This window comes from Balaenoptera ricei, chromosome 2 (assembly GCF_028023285.1).
Source record: "Balaenoptera ricei isolate mBalRic1 chromosome 2, mBalRic1.hap2, whole genome shotgun sequence".
In the NCBI taxonomy this organism is placed as follows: domain Eukaryota; kingdom Metazoa; phylum Chordata; class Mammalia; order Artiodactyla; family Balaenopteridae; genus Balaenoptera; species Balaenoptera ricei.
In genome coordinates, this window is record NC_082640.1 from 72,049,290 (window position 1) to 72,069,144 (window position 19,855).

The 19,855-nt window shown below is 40.0% G+C and overlaps 1 protein-coding gene across 5 annotated transcripts in view; it reads left to right on the plus strand.

Annotated features, from left to right (window-relative positions):
* Window positions 1-76: 76 nt before the first annotated feature.
* CSNK1G1 (casein kinase 1 gamma 1) overlaps window positions 77-19,855 on the plus strand; it is a 197,740-nt gene continuing 177,961 nt past the window's right edge. For all 5 annotated transcript variants that reach the window (XR_009500810.1, XM_059913043.1, XM_059913046.1 and 2 more), the window contains exon 1: window positions 77-241. The gene's annotated coding sequence lies outside the window, so the exon portion shown is untranslated. The remainder of the gene's footprint in view (window positions 242-19,855) is intronic.

The window sequence follows — 19,855 nt, forward strand, 5'->3', positions numbered from 1 at the left end:
AGTTAGTCCTATCGGGAGCGCCAGGGTGCTCTGCGCCGGGCCGAGGGTGGGGCCAGCGCTAGAGGTTCCGGTTCGGCTTCTGAGGCACCTCGGCTCTTCGTCTTCCCCCTCCCCTCCCGCACCTCTCCTCCCTCCCTTTCCTGGGAACGGGAGAAGCCAAAGCTGCGGGTGGGTAGAGAAGCACTCGGCGCCTCCGGGAGGGGGCTGCGCCCGCCCCATCTGTACTCCGGAGCACTGCCAGGTACTCTCTCCGGCTTCGACGGGGTCCGGGAGGCTGGAGCTTGAGGATGTGTGTGTGTATCTGGGGGGTGGTGGGGGCCCCTTCTCCGGGTCGGGGAGGGGAGCGCGGAGATCCTGGGTGGGGCGCAGGCCGGTGTGTGTGCCCCTGGCGGGTTGCGGGGGTGGAAGGGAAGGGCTGGGGATGACGGCTGGCGGAGAGTTTCGGGTGGCCGTGTTGAGGTTGCGGAGGAGGCGCCCTCTCAGATGCAGAAGACTTTGGCCGGTGTGGACGGGGAGTTTGCCACCTGGAGGTTTAGCTCTGAAAGAGGGAGCATCCTCTGGGTCCAGGAGAGCATGGACCTCGGCGGGGTGGATGGGGCAATCCCATACTTCCATTGCCTGCTTCTTCTGCCCACCCCTCTGGGACAGAGCCCGGCTTCGGGGGTTGTGAGTCGGCTGGGCACCGCGGGGAGCCGCCCTTGGCAGAGCTAGGGCAGAAGAGTGGGTAAGGAGACCTCCCTCCTCCCAACTTCCGTGCGCTTCCCCCACTTCTTCCTTTACTGGTCTCTTGCCCCAGTGTCCTACAGGAGCGGTAGCCCCCTCCCCAAGTGGGTAGGCATCACAGCGTAAAAGAAAGAGGGTGGAACTGGGTTTGTGGCCCCAAATGATACTTCGAATGTTTGGAAAGTGCCAGATTGACATATTCAACCAAGTCTCCCAGCTCAATATTAAGTCTGGTCTAAATTATTTTAGAAAAGTGCAGTTCTGGAAACCAGCAAACTGTAAGCTGGTCTGGCATAGCCTTATTTGGTAGATATGCGTGTTTTTAAAAAACAGACTGGGGGAACCGTAAAGATACAGAGGTCTAGGCGAGACGTGTTGAGGCAAGCCTTTTCCAACATCTTTCTTACCTGCCAGTAAGCTTGACCTAGTTTAAATGAAGCACACAGATCCTCTTAATTTATATTTCAATCAGTGACTGAATTGTAGGTACTGTGTGGTTATCAGTGTCTCAGAATAGTTGCGTGAACCTTCGGATAGACAAGATTCCCTGCTTTTGAGCCTGTCTCATAATCTTTTAAGGAGATAATTGTGGTCAAGTGCAAGTATTGGTTTTGAGGTTAGGTAAATCTGGGATTGAACTCGGACTGCCACTGGCTAGTTGTTGACCTTGGGCAAGTCATGGAACCTACCAGAGATTCAGTTTCTTAAGTAACACGAGTTAAAATTCTAATCAGTATTGTAAGGGGGGGGGTAATGTATCTAAATAACAGTCCACTTTAAATGGAAGCACCTTCCAGTTGAAAGATGAATTATTAATAATCTTACACAGTCAAGGTAGCCCAGTTTTGTGGAGTGAGGTTTGAGATAGGAACAGAACTGGATAATATTCCAAAACATATATATACAACAGGACTTTCAGTAGTTTCTAGAAATTGATCATAAGTAGCATGAAATTCAGATATCAGTAGTTTCTTAAAACTCTTAAAAATAAAGCAGAATATGTGCATTAACTGAAATGACCAATAATGTTTCAAAGGTTTTTCTCAGATTTGTGATGTGTGTAGTATGGATTGGTAAGAAAAACATTTAAAAAGTAATGTATATAAATCTTAATTAACATCACATGTCTGGAGAGAATTAAAATTGGGGCATAAAATAGAAGAAAGTAGTTGTAATTTTAAGAATAAAATCAACACAAGTAGCATGACTCATCTTAATTAGATTTAAACTATTAGCAAAACTTACAGAATTTTTATATGTATAATCTGTAAAATAAATGCAAATGGAATGAATTTCTGCCTTTAAATCATTTGTGATGATGATATAGAAATATATCTCAGAAACATGAAGTCTTTTTTTTTTTTTTGGTTAGGTACCAGGCTAATCACTTTTTTTTTTAATAAATTTATTTATTTTATTTATTTATTTATTTTTGGCTGCATTGGCTCTTCGTTGCTGTGCGCAGGCTTTCTCTAGTTGCAGCGAGTGGGAGCTACTCTAAGTTGCGGTGCGTGGGCTTCTCATTGAGGTGGCTTCTCTTGTTGTGGAGCACGGGCTTTAGGCATGCGGGCTTCAGTAGTTGTGGCACGTGGGCTCACTAGTTGTGGTGCATGGGCTTAGCTGATCCACAGCATGTGGGATCTTCCCGGAACAGTGATTGAACCCTTGTCCCCCGCATTGGCAGGCAGATTCCTAACCACTGCGCCACGGGGGAAGCTCACATGAAGTCTTTATATTCATTTGTTTTGTAGATTTAAAACAATACAGTTATTTGTAACCTATTATATGTCAGATTTTCAGCTGATGTAGTTTGCTTTTTGATGTAACTTGAAGTTAGTAAATTTTTTTTTTCTTTTTTTTGCGGGGGGCCACACTGCGTGGCTTGCGGGATCTTAGTTCCCTGACCAGGGATCGAACCCGGGCCCCCTCAGTGAACGTGCCAAGTCTTAACTACTGGACAACCAGGGAATTCCCAGTAATTTTTAATTGTTAATTTTTTAATGTACTTTATACTCAAAAGATAAAAATCAAATAACTTGCTTTAGTAATCGTTTTTTTGTGTGAGAAAAGTGGTTATAAAGTTTGTAATTCAGTATCACTTTTTAGAGAAGTTTACAGGTTTTCCATAATTTCGAGAGAAATTTTCAAATATATTTCTTCTTCGTGTCTCTCTTAAACAGAGTTGAACTTTTTTTAAAAAAATAAAACTGTCCAGCTATGTTGCATGCTTCTTGAGGTAGAAATACTATTTTAAATTTTATCCACCACTGCAGCTACATAACAGGCACCAAATAAATATTGGTCAAATTGATAAATGGATGAATATATTTAAAATTATTAATAAGGTATCTAATTATGTTTTTTTGTTTTTTTTTTTAAATTTTATTTATTTATTAATTTATTTTTGGCTGTGTTGGGTCTTCGTTTCTGTGCGAGGGCTTTCTCTAGTTGTGGCAAGCGGGGGCCACTCCTCATCGCGGTGCGCGGGCCTCTCAATATTGCGGCCTCTGTTGTTGCGGAGCACAGGCTCCAGATGTGCAGGGTCAGTAGTTGTGGCTCACGGGCCTAGTTGCTCCGCGGCATGTGGGGTCTTCCCAGACCAGGGCTTGAACCCGTGCCCCCTGCATTGGCAGGCAGATTCTCAACCACTGCGCCACCAGGGAAGCCCTCTAATTATGTTTTTACTACATGGTTTGTAAGGTTATTCAACTTTCTAAGTGGCTTTTCTTTACACTGTAAAGTCTTTAGTGTATATGTAAGCATTTAACTGCGTTTTCCTGGATCATTATTTTTCAGTATCTTTCGAATCTTAAAGTTGAGACGATATTATCTTGCTTTGGTAAAGCCATGAGAAGTTCCCATTTTTTTCCTTATCTTCTCATAAGACTTTAATAAATAATTCATTTTGGTATAAGAGTTAGGATACTGGCTGTAAAAAGGTATATTTAAAATGTGGGCAATAATAGAGACTGTTACAGATAATGCTTTTCTCAATGACCTTTTCCACTTAAACAAAGTTTGTGGCCATTCCACAGATCTTTGCAATTGTCAGTTATGGAATTTGCTGGTCAGGAAATCTAAAAATGACTAAACCTTCCTTTAATGTCTATGTCTTGGATGATCTCAGAAAACTTTAGGAGAGATTGGGAAGGTTTGTATACCATACTAGAATATACAATGAACAAAGTACAGTTAACTTTATTGGTGCTGCCAAATCAGGAGTGAGTTACTGTGGAAATGTTTAAAAAATGCCAGGCAGTGCTCTCCTCAAACCAAATGAGTATTCTTCCAGAGCTTGTTTCTATTTTAGAGCTTATTTCTTTTTGGACTATGATTTGCTCTCTAATAAAGATAAATAATCATTGTATCCAGAAAAAAAGGCTGATATCATAGACAGATTTTATTACCACCAATCTTGATAGAAACTGCTTCAATGGCTTCGAATAAGTGGAGGTAGATTTTCATGAAAGAACTTAAGAATTTGTGGAACGATAGTTTTTCTCTATTTAACATCTAACTTGTCTCTACTCATTTCTGCCTAATATAGAAACTTTGAGAAGCTGGGAAGAAAAAAAAAAAGAATGAATTTACTTCAGAATTAGCATTTTATGTTTTGTAGGTTACTTATTTGGAGAGCTAAATTGGATTTTGACATTATTGGGACTGTGTTCAAGATGGACTCGGGGAAAAAAAATTAGAGAGATGCCATCTGCTTCAGATTCCTGTTCCCTCACCCCTTCATGTTTTGTGGCTTTGAATTTGTCAGATTGGGTTTTTTTTTACATAAAAACCCTCAGTAGATTTAGGTTATATAATTTCAGCTATATCGGTGAACCTGTAACTAAAAGAAGTTGCATTTTATATTGAGTTACAAAGAAGGATCACAGACATTGGTTAAAAGTAATTGTTATTTCAAACTATCCGAACATGAGATAGCTTCATACATCTTCGTCGTCATTTGCTTAATAAACCATTCTTGCCATTAGTGCTTACCACAGTCCACTTATTGGTGGAAGTTGCTAAAAAATGGATTATAGAGATATAGAATAAATCCTTTTTTTCCTCTGATATTACAACCAGAAGAGAAGTTTCTGTTGTCGTTTTTTTTTTATTTACTGATGAATCCACTTAAACTTATTCTTTGAGTAGTGTTTTGCCTTACCTTATGCCAATTGCTATAGTTTTCATCTAAGTGATACCATACAGTTCATAGGGCACATACTTGTCACTTTTCAGTTTGAATCTTTAATAATCCTGAGGACAGGCTTTTGGATTTACTGAGCTGGAAAAGAATGTGTCTAGTTCAGGTTACAGTAGTCGGGCACTTAGCATGGACCAGAAAGACCCAGGCATCTCTGAAAAACTGTAAAGTAAAACTGGTATGGTATCGCAGAAATGATCTGAAGAGAGAGTCTTCTGGATAGAAGAGAGCCATGCTGTGTCTGCAGTAGGAATGTTCTGGTGAAGGGGGGAGACAGATAAACTGCCCTTGTAGTCTGTTCCTCATCCAGAAGCTCCAAGTAGGCAGTGCAGTTATGGCAGGGGCTGGGGTGTCAGGGATGGGAATTGTTCTTTAATAATTGCTCACCCATCATAATGGAGGCATAGACATACTGGGGAAAGGGGAATTCTCTTGGATTTTGTCTTGGCCAGAGAAGCTGAGTGAACAGGTAACCATTGCCCTTGCTGTCAAAGAGAACTTGGTGTAACACCTCTGGGTGCTGGGTAAGCCTATCAAAATGCTACAGTTTGATGTCTCCATCAAAATGCCACATAAATTTTCTAAGAAACAGCAACACTGGACCACATTGATTTCTGTAGTTTTCACATTCTAATTCTTTAACCTAGAAAAAGAGGTATTGAGGACTTTTGGGCTTCTGAATGAGAGTATCACACATTACATCCATCTTGATAGATTTATAAATACACTTTACTTTGTCTGTTGGCATCAATGAATGATGTGAAAATGTTTTAAGTTTTGTGTGTGTGTGTGTGTGTGTCTGTGTGTCTGTGTGTGTGTGCGCGCACGCTTGAGTGTCCATGATGATTACCAAATTTCAGTTCTTCAGGCTAAATTGCTAACCATAACTGTGGTGAAGCAGTTTCCCAGCTGGATTTCTTCTCTCTTTCCTAGAGATCACTCTCTGATGTATGTGCTAGTGAGCAGAGATATGACCAAGCCAATAAAAAGGCAAGGAGATTGAAGTTAATTTCTTTTCAGGAATTCCCTGGCAGTCCAGTGGTTAGGACTTGGCACTTTCTTGCTTTCACTGTGGGGGCCCGGGTTCGATCCCTGGTTGAGGAAGATCCCGCAAGCTGCACCGCGCGGCCAAAAAAAAAAAGAAAAAGTTAATTTCTTTTCATTTAAATTTATTTAAATGCTTATTCAAATTTGATTTTATTAGGTTTTTTTTTCCAACTTTGCTAGGATTTCTGTAGTTTAAAGTAGCAATAGGTACTCTTTGAGATTGTGGGTGCCCAATTTTTTTTAAAAAAATTAAGACTTTTTTTGAACAGTTTTAGATTTACAAAAAAATTGAGCAGATAGAGAGTTCTATCTCTCTCCATATTCACTTAATTCCCAACCAGTTCCACCCCATTTTCCCCCATTTTTAAAAAACATTTATTTATTTTATTTATTTATTTTTGGCTGCATTGGGTCTTCGTTGCTGTGTGTGGGCTTTCTCTAGTTGTGGCCAGTGGGGGCTACTCGTAGTTGCGGTGCGCAGGCTTCTCCCTGAAGTGGCTTCTCCTGTTGTGGAACACAGGCCCTAGAGCGTGTGGGCTTCAGTAGCTGTGGCATGTGGGCTCAGTAGTTGCGGCTCGCAGGCTCTAGAGCGCAGGCTCAGTAGTTGTGGCACATGGGTTAGTTGCTCCGCAGCATGTGGGATCTTGTGGACCAGGGCTGAAACCCGTGTCTCCTGCATTGGCAGGCGGATTCTTAACCACTGCGCCACCAGGCAAGTCCCTCCCCCATTATTAACATCTTGCATTAGTGTGGTACATTAGTTCCGATTAATGAACCAATATTGATACATTATTATTATCCATAGTTTTCATTAGGTTCACTCTTTGTGTTCTACGGTTCTGTGGGTTATAACAAATGCATAATAACATGTATCCACCATTACAGTTACATACAGAATAGTTTTACCACCGGAAAAAAATCCCATTTTACCTATTCATCCCTCCTCTTTTTCCTCCAGAATTCCTGACAAACACTGACCTTTTCACTGTCTCTATAGTTTGCCTTTTCCGAAACTTCATATAGTTGGAATCATATAGTATGTAGCTTTTTAAAAAATTAATTAATTAATTAATTAATTTTTGGCTGTGTTGGATCTTCGTTGCTGCACACGGGCTTTCTCTAGTTGCGGAGAGCGGGGGCTACTCTTCGTTGTGTGTGGGCTTCTCATTGCAGTGGCTTCTCTTGTTGCGGAGCATGGGCTCCAGGCACAGGCTTCAGTAGTTGTGGCACGTGGGCTTAGCAGCTGTGGCTTGCAGGCTCTAGAGCACAGGCTCAGTAGTTGTGGCGCACGGGCTTAGTTGCTCTGCGGCATGTGGGATCTTCCCGGACCAGGGCTCGAACCCATATCCCCTGCGTCGGCAGGCAGATTCTTAACCACTGCACCACCAGGGAAGTCCGTATGTAGCTTTTTTGTTTGTTTGTTTCTTTTTGGCTGCGTTGGGTGTTCGTTGCAATGCACGGGCTTCTTATTGCACTGGCTTCTCTTGTTGCAGCGCTCAGGCTTCAGTGGTTGCAGCGCTCGGGCTTCAATGGTTGCGGCACGCAGCTTAGTTGCTCCGCGGCATGTGGGATCTTTCTGGACTAGGGATCGAACCCGTGTTCCTTGCGTTGGCAGCTGGATTCTTAACCACTGCGCCATCAGGGAAGTCCCTGTAGCTTTTTTTTAGGCTGGTTTCTTTTACTTAGTAATATGCATTTAAAGTTCCTCCATGTCTTATTGTGGCTTGATAGCTCCTGTCCTTTTTTTTTTTTTTTGAATTTTTGAATTTTATTTTATGTTTTATATAGCAAGTTCTTATTAGTTATCTACTTTATATGTATTAGTGTATATATGTCAATCCCAGTCTCCCAATTCATACCACCACCTCCCCCTCCCCCACCACTTTCCCCCGTTGGTGTCCATACGTTTGTTCTCTACATCTGTGTCTCTATTTCTGTCCTGCAAACCAGTTCATCTGTACCATTTTTCTAGGTTCCACATATGTGCGTTAGTATACGATATTTGTTTTTCTCTTTCTGACTTACTTCACTCTGTATGACGGTCTCTAGATCCATCCACATCTCTACAAATGACCATTCTAACTGGTGTGAGGTTATAGCTCATTGTAGTTTTGATTTGCATTTCTCTAATAATTAGTGATGTTGAGGAGCTTTTCATGTGCTTCCTGGCCATCTGTATGTCTTCCTTGGAGAAGTGTCTGTTTAGGTCTTCTGCCCATTTTTCGATTGCGTTGTTTGTTTTTTTTAATATTGAGCTGCATGAACTGTTTATATATTTTGGAGATTAAACCTGTGTCTGTTGATATGTTTGCAAATATTTTCTCCCATTCTGAGGGTTATCTTTTCGTCTTTTTTGTAGTTTCCTTTGCTTTGCAAAAGCTTTTAAGTTTCATTAGGTCCCATTTGTTTATTTTTCTTTTTACTTCCATTACTCTAGGAGGTGGGTCAAAAAAGATCTTGCCTTGATTTATGTCAAAGAGTGTTCTTCGTATGTTTTCCTCTAAGAGTTTTATAGTGTCCAGTCTTGCATTTAGGTCTCTAATCCATTTTGAGTTTATTTTTGTGTATGGTGTTAGGGCGTGTTCTAGTTTCATTCTTTTACATGTAGCTGTCCACTTTTCCCAGCACCACTTACTGAAGAGACTGTCTTTTCTCCTTTGTATATCCTTGCCTCCTTTGTCATAGATTAGTTGACCATAGGTTTGTGTGTGTATCTCTGGGCCTTCTATCCTGTTCCATTGATCTGTATTTATGTTTTTGTGCCAGTACCATATTGTCTTGATTACTGTAGCTTTGTAGTATAGTCTGAAGTCAGGAGGTCTGATTCCTCCAGCTCTGTTTTTTTCCCTCAAGACTGCTTTGGCTATTCGGGGTCTTTTGTTTCTCCATACAAGTTTTAAGATTTTTTTGTTCTAGTTCTTCAGAAAAATGCCACTGGTAGTTTCATAGGGATTGCACTGAATCTGTAGATTGCTTTGGGTAGTATAGTCATTTTCACAATGTTGATTCTTCCACTCCAAGAACATGGTATATCTCTCCATCTGTTGTTATCATCTTTAATTTCTTTCATCAGTGTCTTATAGTTTTCTGCATACAGGTCTTTTGTCTCCCTAGGTAGGTTTATTCCTAGGTATTTTATTATTTTTGTTGCAGTGGTGAATAGGATTGTTTCCTTAATTTCTCTTTCTGATCTTTCGTCGTTAGTGTATAGGAATGCAAGAGATTTCTGTGCATTAATTCTGTATCCTGCAACTTTACCAAATTCATTGATTAGCTCTAGTAATTTTCTGGTGGCATCTTTAGGATTCTCTATGTATAGTATCATGTCATCTGCAAACAGTGACAGTTTTACTTCTTCTTTTCCAATTTGTATTCCTTTTATTTCTTTTTCTTCTCTGATTGTCGTGGCTAGGACTTCCAAAACTGTGTTGAATAATAGTGGCGAGAGTGGACATCCTTGTCTCGTTCCTGGTCTTAGAGGAAATGCTTTCAGTTTTTCACCATTGAGAATGATGTTTGCTGTGGGCTTGTCATATATGACCTTTATTATATTGAGGTAGGTTCCCTCTATGCCCACTATCTGGAGAGTTTTTATCATAAATGGGTGTTGAATTTTGTCAAAAGTTTTTTCTGCATCTACTGAGATGATCATATGGTTTTTCTCCTTCAATTTGTTAATATGGTGTATCACATTGATTGATTTGCATATACTGAAGAATCCTTGCATCCCTGAGATAAATCCCACTTGATCATGGTGTATGATCCTTTTAATGTGTTGTTGGATTCTGTTTGCTAGTATTTTGTTGAGGATTTTTGTATCTATATTCATCAGTGATATTGGTCTGTAATTTTCTTTTTTTGTAGTATCTTTGTCTGGTTTTGGTACCAGGGTGATGGTGGCCTCATAGAATGAGTTTAGGAGTGTTCCTTCCTCTGCAAGTTTTTGGAAGAGTTTGAGAAGGATGGTTGTTAGCTCTTCTCTAAATGTTTGATAGAATTCACCTGTGAAGCCATTTGGTCCTGGACTTTTGTTTGTTGGAAGATTTTTAATCACAGTTTCAATTTCATTACTTGTGATTGGTCTGTTCATATTCTCTATTTCTTCCTGGTTCAGTCTTGGAAGGTTATACCTTTCTATGAATTTGTCCATTTCTTCCAGGTTGTCCATTTTATTGGCATAGAGTTGCTTGTAGTAGTCTCTTAGGATGCTTTGTATTTCTGTGGTGTCCGTTGTAACTTCTTTTTCATTTCTAATTTTATTGATTTGAGTCCTCTCCCTCTTTTTCTTGATCAATCTGGCTAAAGGTTTATCAATTTTGTTTATCTTCTCAAAGAACCAGCTTTTAGTTTTATTGATCTTTGCTATTGTTTTCTTTGTTTCTATTTCATTTATTTCTGCTCTGATCTTTATGATTTCTTTCCTTCTACTAATTTTGGGTTTTGTTTGTTCTTCTTTCTCTAGTTCCTTTAGGTGTAAGGTTAGATTGTTTATTTGAGATTTTTCTTGTTTCTTGAGGTAGGCTTGTATTGCTATAAACTTCCCTCTTAGAACTGCTTTTGCTGCATCCCATAGGTTTTGGATCATTGTGTTTTCATTGTAATTTGTCTCTAGGTATTTTTGATTTGCTCTTTGATTTATTCAGTGATCTCTTGGTTATTTAGTAACATATTGTTTAGCCTCCATGTGTTTGTGGTTTTTACGTTTTTTTCCCCTGTAATTGATTTCTAATCTCGTAGCGCTGTGGTCAGAAAAGATGCTTGATATGATTTCAGTTTTCTTAAATTTACTGAGGCCTGATTTGTGACCCAAGATGTGATCTATCCTGGAGAATGTTCCGTGTGCACTTGAGAAGAAAGTGTAATCTGTTTTTGGATGGAATGTCCTATAAATACCAGTTAAATCTATCTAGTCTATTGTGTCATTTAAAGCTTGTGTTTCCTTATTAATTTTCTGTTTGGATGATTTGTCCATTGGTGTAAGTGAGTGTTAAGGTCCCCCACTATTATTGTGTTACTGTTGATTTCCTCTTCTATAGCTGTTAGCAGTTGCCTTATGTATTGAGGTGCTCCTGTGTTGGGTACATATATATTTATAATTGTTATGTCTTCTTCTTGGATTGATCCCTTGATCATTATGTAGTGTCCTTCCTTGTCTCTTGTAACATGCTTTATTTTAAAGTCTATTTTATCTGATATGAGTATTGTTACTCCAGCTTTCTTTTGATTTCCTTTTGCATGGAATATTTTTTTCCATCCCCTCACTTTCAGTCTGTATGTGTCCCTAGGTCTGAAGTGGGTCTCTTGTAGACAGCATATATATGGGTCTTGTTTTTGTATCCATTCAGCAAGCCTGTGTCTTTTGGTTGGAGCATTTAATCCATTCACGTTTAAGGTAATTATCGATAGGTATGTTCCTAGTACCATTTTCTTAATTGTTATGGGTTTGTTTTTGCAGGTCCTTTTCTTCTCTTGTGTTTCCCACTTAGATAAGTTCCTTTAGCATTTGTTGTAGAGCTGGTTTGGTGGTGCTGAATTCTCTTAGCTTTTGCTTGTCTGTAAAGCTTTTGATTTCTCCATCGAATCTGAATGAGATCCTTGCTGGGTAGAGTAATCTTGTTTGTAGGTTCTTCCCTTTCATCACTTTAACTATATCGTGCCACTCCCTTCTGGCTTGTAGAGTTTCTGCTGAGAAATCAGCTGTTAACCTTATGGGAGTTCCCTTATGTTATTTGTTGGTTTTCCTTTGTTGCTTGCAGTAATTTTTCTTTGTCTTTAATATTTGTTAGTTTGATCACTATGTGTCTCAGTGTGTTTCTCCTTGGGTTTCTCCTGCATGGGACTCTCTGTGCTTCCTGGACTTGGATGGCTATTTCCTTTCCCATGTTAGGGAAGTTTTAGACTATAATCTCTTCAGATATTTTCTCAGGTCCTTTCTCTCTCTCTTCTCCTTCTGGAACCCCTATAATGTGAATGTTGTTGTGTTTAATGTTGTCCCAGAGGTCTCTTAGGCTGTCTTCATTTCTTTTCATTCTTTTTTCTTTATTCTGTTCCGTGGCAGTGAATTGCACCGTTCTCTCTTCCAGGTCATTTATCCGTTCTTCTGCCTCAGTTATTCTGCTGTTGATTCCTTCTAGTGTATTTTTCATTTCAGTGATTGTATTGTTCATCTCTGTTTGTTCTTTAATTCTTCTAGGTGTATGTTAAACATTTCTTGCGTCTTCTCGATCTTTGCCTCCATTCTTTTTCCGAGGTCCTGGATCATCTTCACTATAGTTATCCTGAATTCTTTTTCTGGAAGGTTGCCTATCTCCACTTCATTTAGTTGTTTTTCTGCGGGTTTTATCTTGTTCCTTCATCTGGTACAAAGTCCTGTGCCTTTTCATCTTGTGTATCTTTCTGTGAATGGGATTTTCCTTCCACAGGCTGCAGAATTGTAGTTCTTTTTGCTTCTGCTGTCTACCCTCTGGTGGATGAGACTATCTAAGAGGCTTGTGCAAGCTTTCTCATGGGAAGGACTGGTGGGTAGAACTGGTTGTTGCTCTGGTGGGCAGAGCTCAGTAAAACTTTTATCTGCTTGTCTGCTGATGGGTGAGGCTGGGTTCCCTCCCTGTTGGTTGTTTGACCTGAGGTGACCCAACACTGGAGCCTACCTGGCTCTTTGGTGTGGTTAATGGTGGACTCTAGGAGGGCTCACACCAAGGAGTACTTTCCAGAACTTCTGCTGCCAGCGTCCTTGTCCCATGGTGAGCCACAGCTACCGCCTGCCTCTGCAGGAGAACCTCCAATACTAGCAGGTAGGTCTGGTTCAGTCTCCTATGGGGTCACTACTCCTTCCCCTGGGTCCCGATGCGCACACTTCTTTGTGTGTGCCCTCCAAGAGTGGAGTCTCTCTTTCCCCCAGTCCTGTCAAAGTCCTGCAATCAAATCCCACTAGCCTTCAAAGTCTGGTTCTCTAGGAATTCCTCCTCCCGTTGCTGGAACCTCAGGTTGAGAAGCCTGACGTGGGGCTCAAAACCTTCACTCCAGTGGACTTCTGTGGACTTCTGTGGTATAAGTGTTCTCCAGTTTGTGAGTCTCCCACCCAGTAGTTATGGGATTTGATTTTATTGTGATTGTGCCCCTCCTACTGTCTCATTATGGCTTCTCCTTTGTCTTTGGATGTGGGTATCTTTTTTGGTGAGTTCCAGTGTCTTCCTGTCGATGATTGTTCAGCAGTTAGTTGTGATTCCAGTGCTCTCTCAAGAGGTAGTGAGTGCATGTCCTTCTACTCCGCCGTCTTGAACCAGTCTCCTAGCTCCCGTCCGTTTATTGCTGAATAATTTTGTATTATATGGATGTAACACAGTTTGTTTATCCTCTCAGCTATGGAAGGACATCTTGGTTGCTTCCATTTTTTTGGGGGGGTGGGCATGTGCAGAGTTTTGTGTGTACATAAGCTTTCAGCTCCTTTGGGTAAATAACAAGTGTGATTGCTGGGTTGTATGATAAGACTATGTTTAATTTTGTATGAAACTGTGAAACTGTCTTTCAAAGTGGTTATACCAATATGCATTCCCATCACCAATGAATAAGTGTTCCTGTTGCTCTGAGTACTTGCTAGAGTTTGATATAGTCAGTTTTTTATACTTGAGCCTTTCTAATAGGTGTTTTAATTTGTAATTTCCTAATGCCATACAGTGTTGAACTGCCTTTTTATATGCTTGTTTGCCATCTATATATATTCTTTGGTGAGATGCCTGTTCAGGTCTTTTTGCCCATTGTTAAATTGTTTCTTATTGTTGGGTTTTAAGTGTTCATTGTATATTTTGGATAGGAATCCTTTATCAGTTATATTTTTGGCAAATACGTTTTTCCAATCTGTGGCTTGTCTTTTTATTCTCTTAGCAGTGTCTTTAATAGTATGAAAGTTTTTAGTTTTAATAAAGTCCAGCTTTACAAGTTTTTCTTTCATTGTGCATGCTTTTGGTGTTGTATCAACTTATTGCCAAACCCAAGGGCACATAGATTTTCTCCTATGCCGTCTTTGAGAATTTTTATAGTTTTGCATTTTACACTGAGTTCTAAGATCCATTTGAGTTTCTTTTTTTTAAAATATTTATTTATTTATTTATCTGGCTGCATTGGGTCTTCGTTGCTGTGCGTGGGCTTTCTCTATTTGCAGAGAGCGGGGGCTACTCTTCGTTGCGGTGGCTTCTCTTGTTGAGGAGCACAGGCTCTAGGCGTGAGGGCTTCAGTAGTTGTGGCACGCGGGCTCAGTAATTGTGGCTCTCGCAGCTTTAGAGCGCAGACTCAGTAGTTGTGGTGCACGGGCCTAGTTGCTCCGCGGCATGTGGGATCTTCCCGGACCAGGGATCGAATACGTGTCCCCTGCATTGGCAGGTGGATTCTTAACCACTGTGCCACCAGGGAAGCCCCATTTGAGTTTTTGTAGAAGGTTTAAGGACTGTGTCTATATGCATATTATTGCACAAGGATGTCCAGTTGTTTTGTTTGTTTTTTAAATTTTATTTATTTATTTATTATTTATTTTTGGCTGTATTGGGTCTTTGTTGCTGTGCACGGGCTTTCTCTAGTTGTGGCGAGGGGGGCTACTCTTTGTCGCAGTGCATGGGCTTCTCATTGCGGTGGCTTCTCCTGTTGTGGAGCATGGGCCCTAGGCATGCGGATTCAGTAGTTGCAGCTCGCGGGCTCTTGAGCGCAGGCTCAGTAGTTGTGGTGCACAGACTTAGTTGCTCCATGGTATGTGGGATCTTCCCAGACCAGGGATCAAACCCGTGTCCCCTGCCAAAGGGGATTCTTAACCACTGCACCACCAGGGAAGTCCCTGCCCAATTGTTTTATTAAGATGTTTTCTATTCTAAAAATGTTAATGTGGTATTTTTTAAACGACTTTACTTTCTAGAGCAGTTTTAGGTTCACAGTAATACTGAGAGTAAGGTGCAGAGATTTCCCATATAGCCTCTGTTCCCACACATGCATAGCCTCCCCCATTATCAATATCCCCTACCCAAGCGGTACATTTGTTATAATTGATGAACCTACATGGACACATCATAATTTCCCAAAGTCTGTAGTTTAATTTAGGATTCATTCTTTGTACTGTACTTACTATGGGTTTGGAAAAATGTACAGTAACAATTATTCATCCTTTTAGTATGCAGAGTATTTTCAATGCCCTAAAAGTCCTCTGTGCTCTGCCAGTTTATCCCTCCCTCACACCCCAACCCTTGAGTATTTTTTTCTTTTTTAGAAACTAAATGTATGAAATAATTCCTGGGGGTCGTTTTGAAAAGAGATTTTTCTGACATTCTGAGATGTAATTGGAAGCATTGTTCAGAGTCTCGAGTTTCCCTTTCAAATAGATTGATACTAGGTCATTAGGTGTTAATTGACAGGTGCTTTAATTCTTTGAGATATGTAATTGGGCATTAGGAAGTGTGAGTTAAATGTGGTACTGTTCACATGACAGTTGTAGGTGGTAAAGGGGCTTGATAGATCTAAATTCAGGATTTTTGAACTGTCACTAAAGTTAAGGTCCTTTGCCACTTACATTTTATAGTTGTGCAGGTTTCAGCTATACAGATTTCTTGGCTGCCATCTCCAGTATTTGCTTCTTCCTGTTACATTTGTTGAAGGCCGTCCAGAAACTTGAGCTGGCAAAGTTTGAGTAGGAAGAGATATCATGGATACTGCTGTAGTTGCCTGATATTTCCAATTTGGAGTCAGAGTGGAAGTATCTATTTTAAAAGCAATAAAACGCTGTCCTGAGGCACTGTTTCTCACATAGCCTGAGTAGTAATTGTTAGCAGCCTCTTTCAGTTGGCTTTAAAATTGTCCTGTCTGGATTTCTAGGACAGCTTCTATTTTCTAAACATGTTAACTTAATTGGTATTGTGACATCCAAATATTCCAGTCATCTATAGTATGATGCAAAAAACGTTTAATAACTCCATGTTTGATGGATTTTGTTTGCTTTTTCACCTGGTTAAATAAAAACAGACACGAGGAACAATGTGTTTGTGTGAAAGCACTTAGGTTTTCCAAAGATAGCTGCTCTCCAAATCAATCAATACATAAGCTCACTTTGTCTTTAATGGGATCCATCTGGTTAGTGCTTATGTTTCTTGAGTTTCATAGATTATGGAATCATAAAGTAAAAGAAAACATGGAAATGGTCTAGTTAGACTGTCTCATTTTACAGCTGAGACTACTTCAGTGCAGAGAGACTAAGAGACTTGATCTAGATTGTATAGCTAATGAGTCACACTGGAACCCAGGTCTCCTGACATATATAATACACTAATTCGTTCTCTTTAGTTAATGAAGAAATGATGATTGTATAAGACGTAAAATTTCCAGGAAATTTAAGTAGACAGTTAAACTTCTACAGTATTAGAATTCAGGTATTTAGTTGAAATCCTGGTTAATTTCTGAAGCGTTGAGTTAGTATATCTTTAAATACCAGATGTCACTGGATCTTTAGTTAAGAGCAAATTTGTTATTTTTCACATTCTAGATAGAAATCAGCCAATTCAGAAATAATGAAGATATTATAGCCTATATTTAGCAAGCACATATTTGGCTGTATTAAAATGAATCTTTTTTAAAAAAATCATTTATTTTTGGCTGTGTTGGGTCGTCATTGCTGCACATGGGCTTTCTCTAGTTGCGGGGGCTACTCTTCCTTGCAGTGCATGGGCTTCTCATTGTGGTGGCTTCTCTTGGCATGGAACACAGGCTGTAGGCGTGTGGGCTTCAGTAGTTGTGGCACACGGGCTCAGTAGTTGTGGCACACAGGCTTAGTTGCTCCGTGGCATGTGGGATCTTCCTGGACCGGGGATCAAACCTGTGTCCCCTGCATTGGCAGGTAGATTCTTAACCACTGTGCCCCCAGGGAAGTCCCTAAAATGAATATTAATGTATTTTTTCTTTGCACAGTGGAGATAATCTGTTAATTTTTTAAAATAAGTTTATATATATTTTATTTATTTGTTTTTGGTTATGTTGGGTCTTCGTAGCTGCGCGTGGGGGCTACTCTTTGTTGCGGTGCACGTGCTTCTCATTGCGGTGGCTTCTCTTGTTGTGGAGCACAGGCTCTAGGAGCATGGGCTTCAGTAGTTGTGGCACGTGGGCTCAGTAGTTGTGGTGCACGGGCTTAGTTGCTCCGCGGCATGTGGGATCTTCCCGGACCAGGGCTTGAACGCATGTCCCCTGCATTGGCAGGTGGATTCTTAACCACTACGCCACCAGGGAAGTCCCTAAAATGAATCTTAATGTATTTTTTCTTTGCACAGTGGAGGTAATCTGTTAATATTTAATGTCATAAAGCAACAATGGAATTCTGCTTTATGTGGTGGTATATTTATAAAACTAGAGTGGAGTGTTATATAAAACTGAAAGTACAGATTAATTTAATATGCATCTGGTGAATTCAGGGCTTGAAGGATGCACATCTGTTGAGAAAACCAATCATACAACTATTCAGAGCTTCAGCATCTTTAAATATGTGTGCTTTGATTCTCTTTAACTGTTTTGAAACAGTCTTTAATGGATTTAGAAAAGGCTATTTGCTCTAAGGAAGCAACTCTGAAGCCATTATGATTCTGTTAATCATTTTATTATTCTCCACAGCATTTTGATACATTAGTATTTTTTTCTAATTTATTTATTGGGGAAGGAAGGAGTTAAATGACTCAGTAACAAAATGAGTTTGTTGCAGACTATAAAAGAAGGAGTATAGTTTCCTGAATTGGATAGAGTAGAAATACTTAAAGCTTTGAATTCCAATTTGAATCCACAGTCAGTGAGGAAATAAACACTGAGTTCCTACTGTGTATTATCACCATACTAGTACTGTAGTAATATAGAAATTAAAGATGTGATCATTGATCAAGTGTGAGAATTAATTTAAAATGAAAGAGAGTAACAGTTTGATATGTAACTAAGTGCAAACTTGATGATATAATCTGGTAACACTGTAGGAATTTAGTGAGCGTTCATAATTCTGATCAGAAGGAGATTGAAGGTAAAGTAGTGGATCTCATCTTTGGCTGCTTATTAGAATCACTTGGGGAAACTTGTCCCAGGATCAGTTGAATCAGAATCTCAGGTGTGGGGCATCCACAGTTTTATTTGTTTTGTTTTGTTTTGGGGGGTGGGTGGGAGGGGGTGGCGTGCCACAGTTTGTGGGATCTTAGTTCCCTGGCCAGAGACTGAACCTGTGCCCTTGTCCTGACCACTGAACTGCCAGGGAATTCCCCCATCCATAGTTTTTAAAAGCCTTCCCAAGATGATTGTAATGTGCAAGCTTAAAGGATGGTTATGATTTGGGCAAGCAAGAAAGTCTTTTGGGGCAGCAAAGTTAACGCAGGGAGGGAGAATTGGTTAAGAATTGGTTAAAACTAATGAAAGTCGTATGTACTGGTTAGGGAGTAGGGAGAAATAAGATTAAGGAGGCAGAGGGGGGTCATATTTTAAGCAGTACTTCTCACTTCTCAAAGTGTGGTTCCTCAACCAACAGCATCAGAATCACCTGGAAGTTTATTACAAAGCAAATTCTGAGGCTCTGCTCCAGACTTACTGAATTGGAAACTCCAGAGGTGGGTTCCAACAATATGTTTTTAACAAGCAATCCAGATGATTCTGATGTACACTAAAGTTTGAGAACAGCTGTTAACAGAGGATAATGAAAGGCAGAGAATGTTAGATTTGATGTCGTAATAAGTATGGACCCAATGAAGGTTTTTTAAGCTGGGGAGTAACAGGATGTATTTGTATGTACAAGGTAAATCTGTTTATGATGTGCAGAATCCTTTGGACTACTGAAAGAGGAATGAAGGAAGCCAGTTGAGGAGGTGCAGACATAATCTAGTGGATATAATCTAGCAGCAGGGAGGGCCTGTTCTAGGGAAATATTAGTGAAAACACAGAACAGTAATAATAGTGATGGCAGTTTGTTTAGTGTTTATATAACGGGAGTTTGCTAAGTGCTTTGTATACATTATCTCATTCTCACAGCAAGCCACTGAGGTGTGGCTGTTATTCCCATTATACAGATCAGGAAGTGAGGCAAAGAAAGGAAGGTTACCTCCAACTTTCACACTGTTGATAAGTGGGAGACACAGATGTCAAGCTCAAGTACTTCTACCTCAAAAGTCTCTTGAAGAAACAGCTCATAGTAACTAGAGACCAAGAGATAAGGAAGACTCAAAAGTTTCAGCCCTAGGTGACAGAGAGCAAGGGGAAAGTGACTGTCAGAAGGGAAATAGTGCTTACAGTGGGTACCAGGGCAAGTCATTTAGCCCATTCGAAACTATATTGTAAAAGTGATCGTGAGAAGTAATCAATGGAAATTTTTGTATTGTGCTTTTTACGTAAAAAGTTTAAAGTAACTTGGGATAGCTGAGTTTCTGAGTTTTGTTTGGCCTTTTTGCTCATGGTGAGTGAGTTTAAAACCTCACCCATCTTTTAAAAAATATCTTTTAGATTTTAGAGTAAATAAGTCTTTGAGTCAATTATGCCTGAGAAGCTTTCTGTAATACCACTCTTCCCTCTCTAGAGAGATATTGTGATTTAGAAAAAGGTCAGGAACATCTTAAGACAGTTTAAGAAATATTTAAGTGCTATTTTGTTTTAGTTGGGAAGCAGCAAATAGTAAAATAACATGTTTGGGTAATTGTTTTCATAAGATATTATCAGTTCTGTTCTAGCACCCTCTTATTCATTGAGATAAAATTGACATAATATAAAATCAGCCATTTTAAAGCGCACAATTTGGTGGCATTTGCTACATTCACAGTATTGTGCAACCATAACCTTTATCTAGTTTCAAAACATTTCATCATCCCCAAAGGAAAAATCCCAAACCTGTTAAGCAGTTACTCC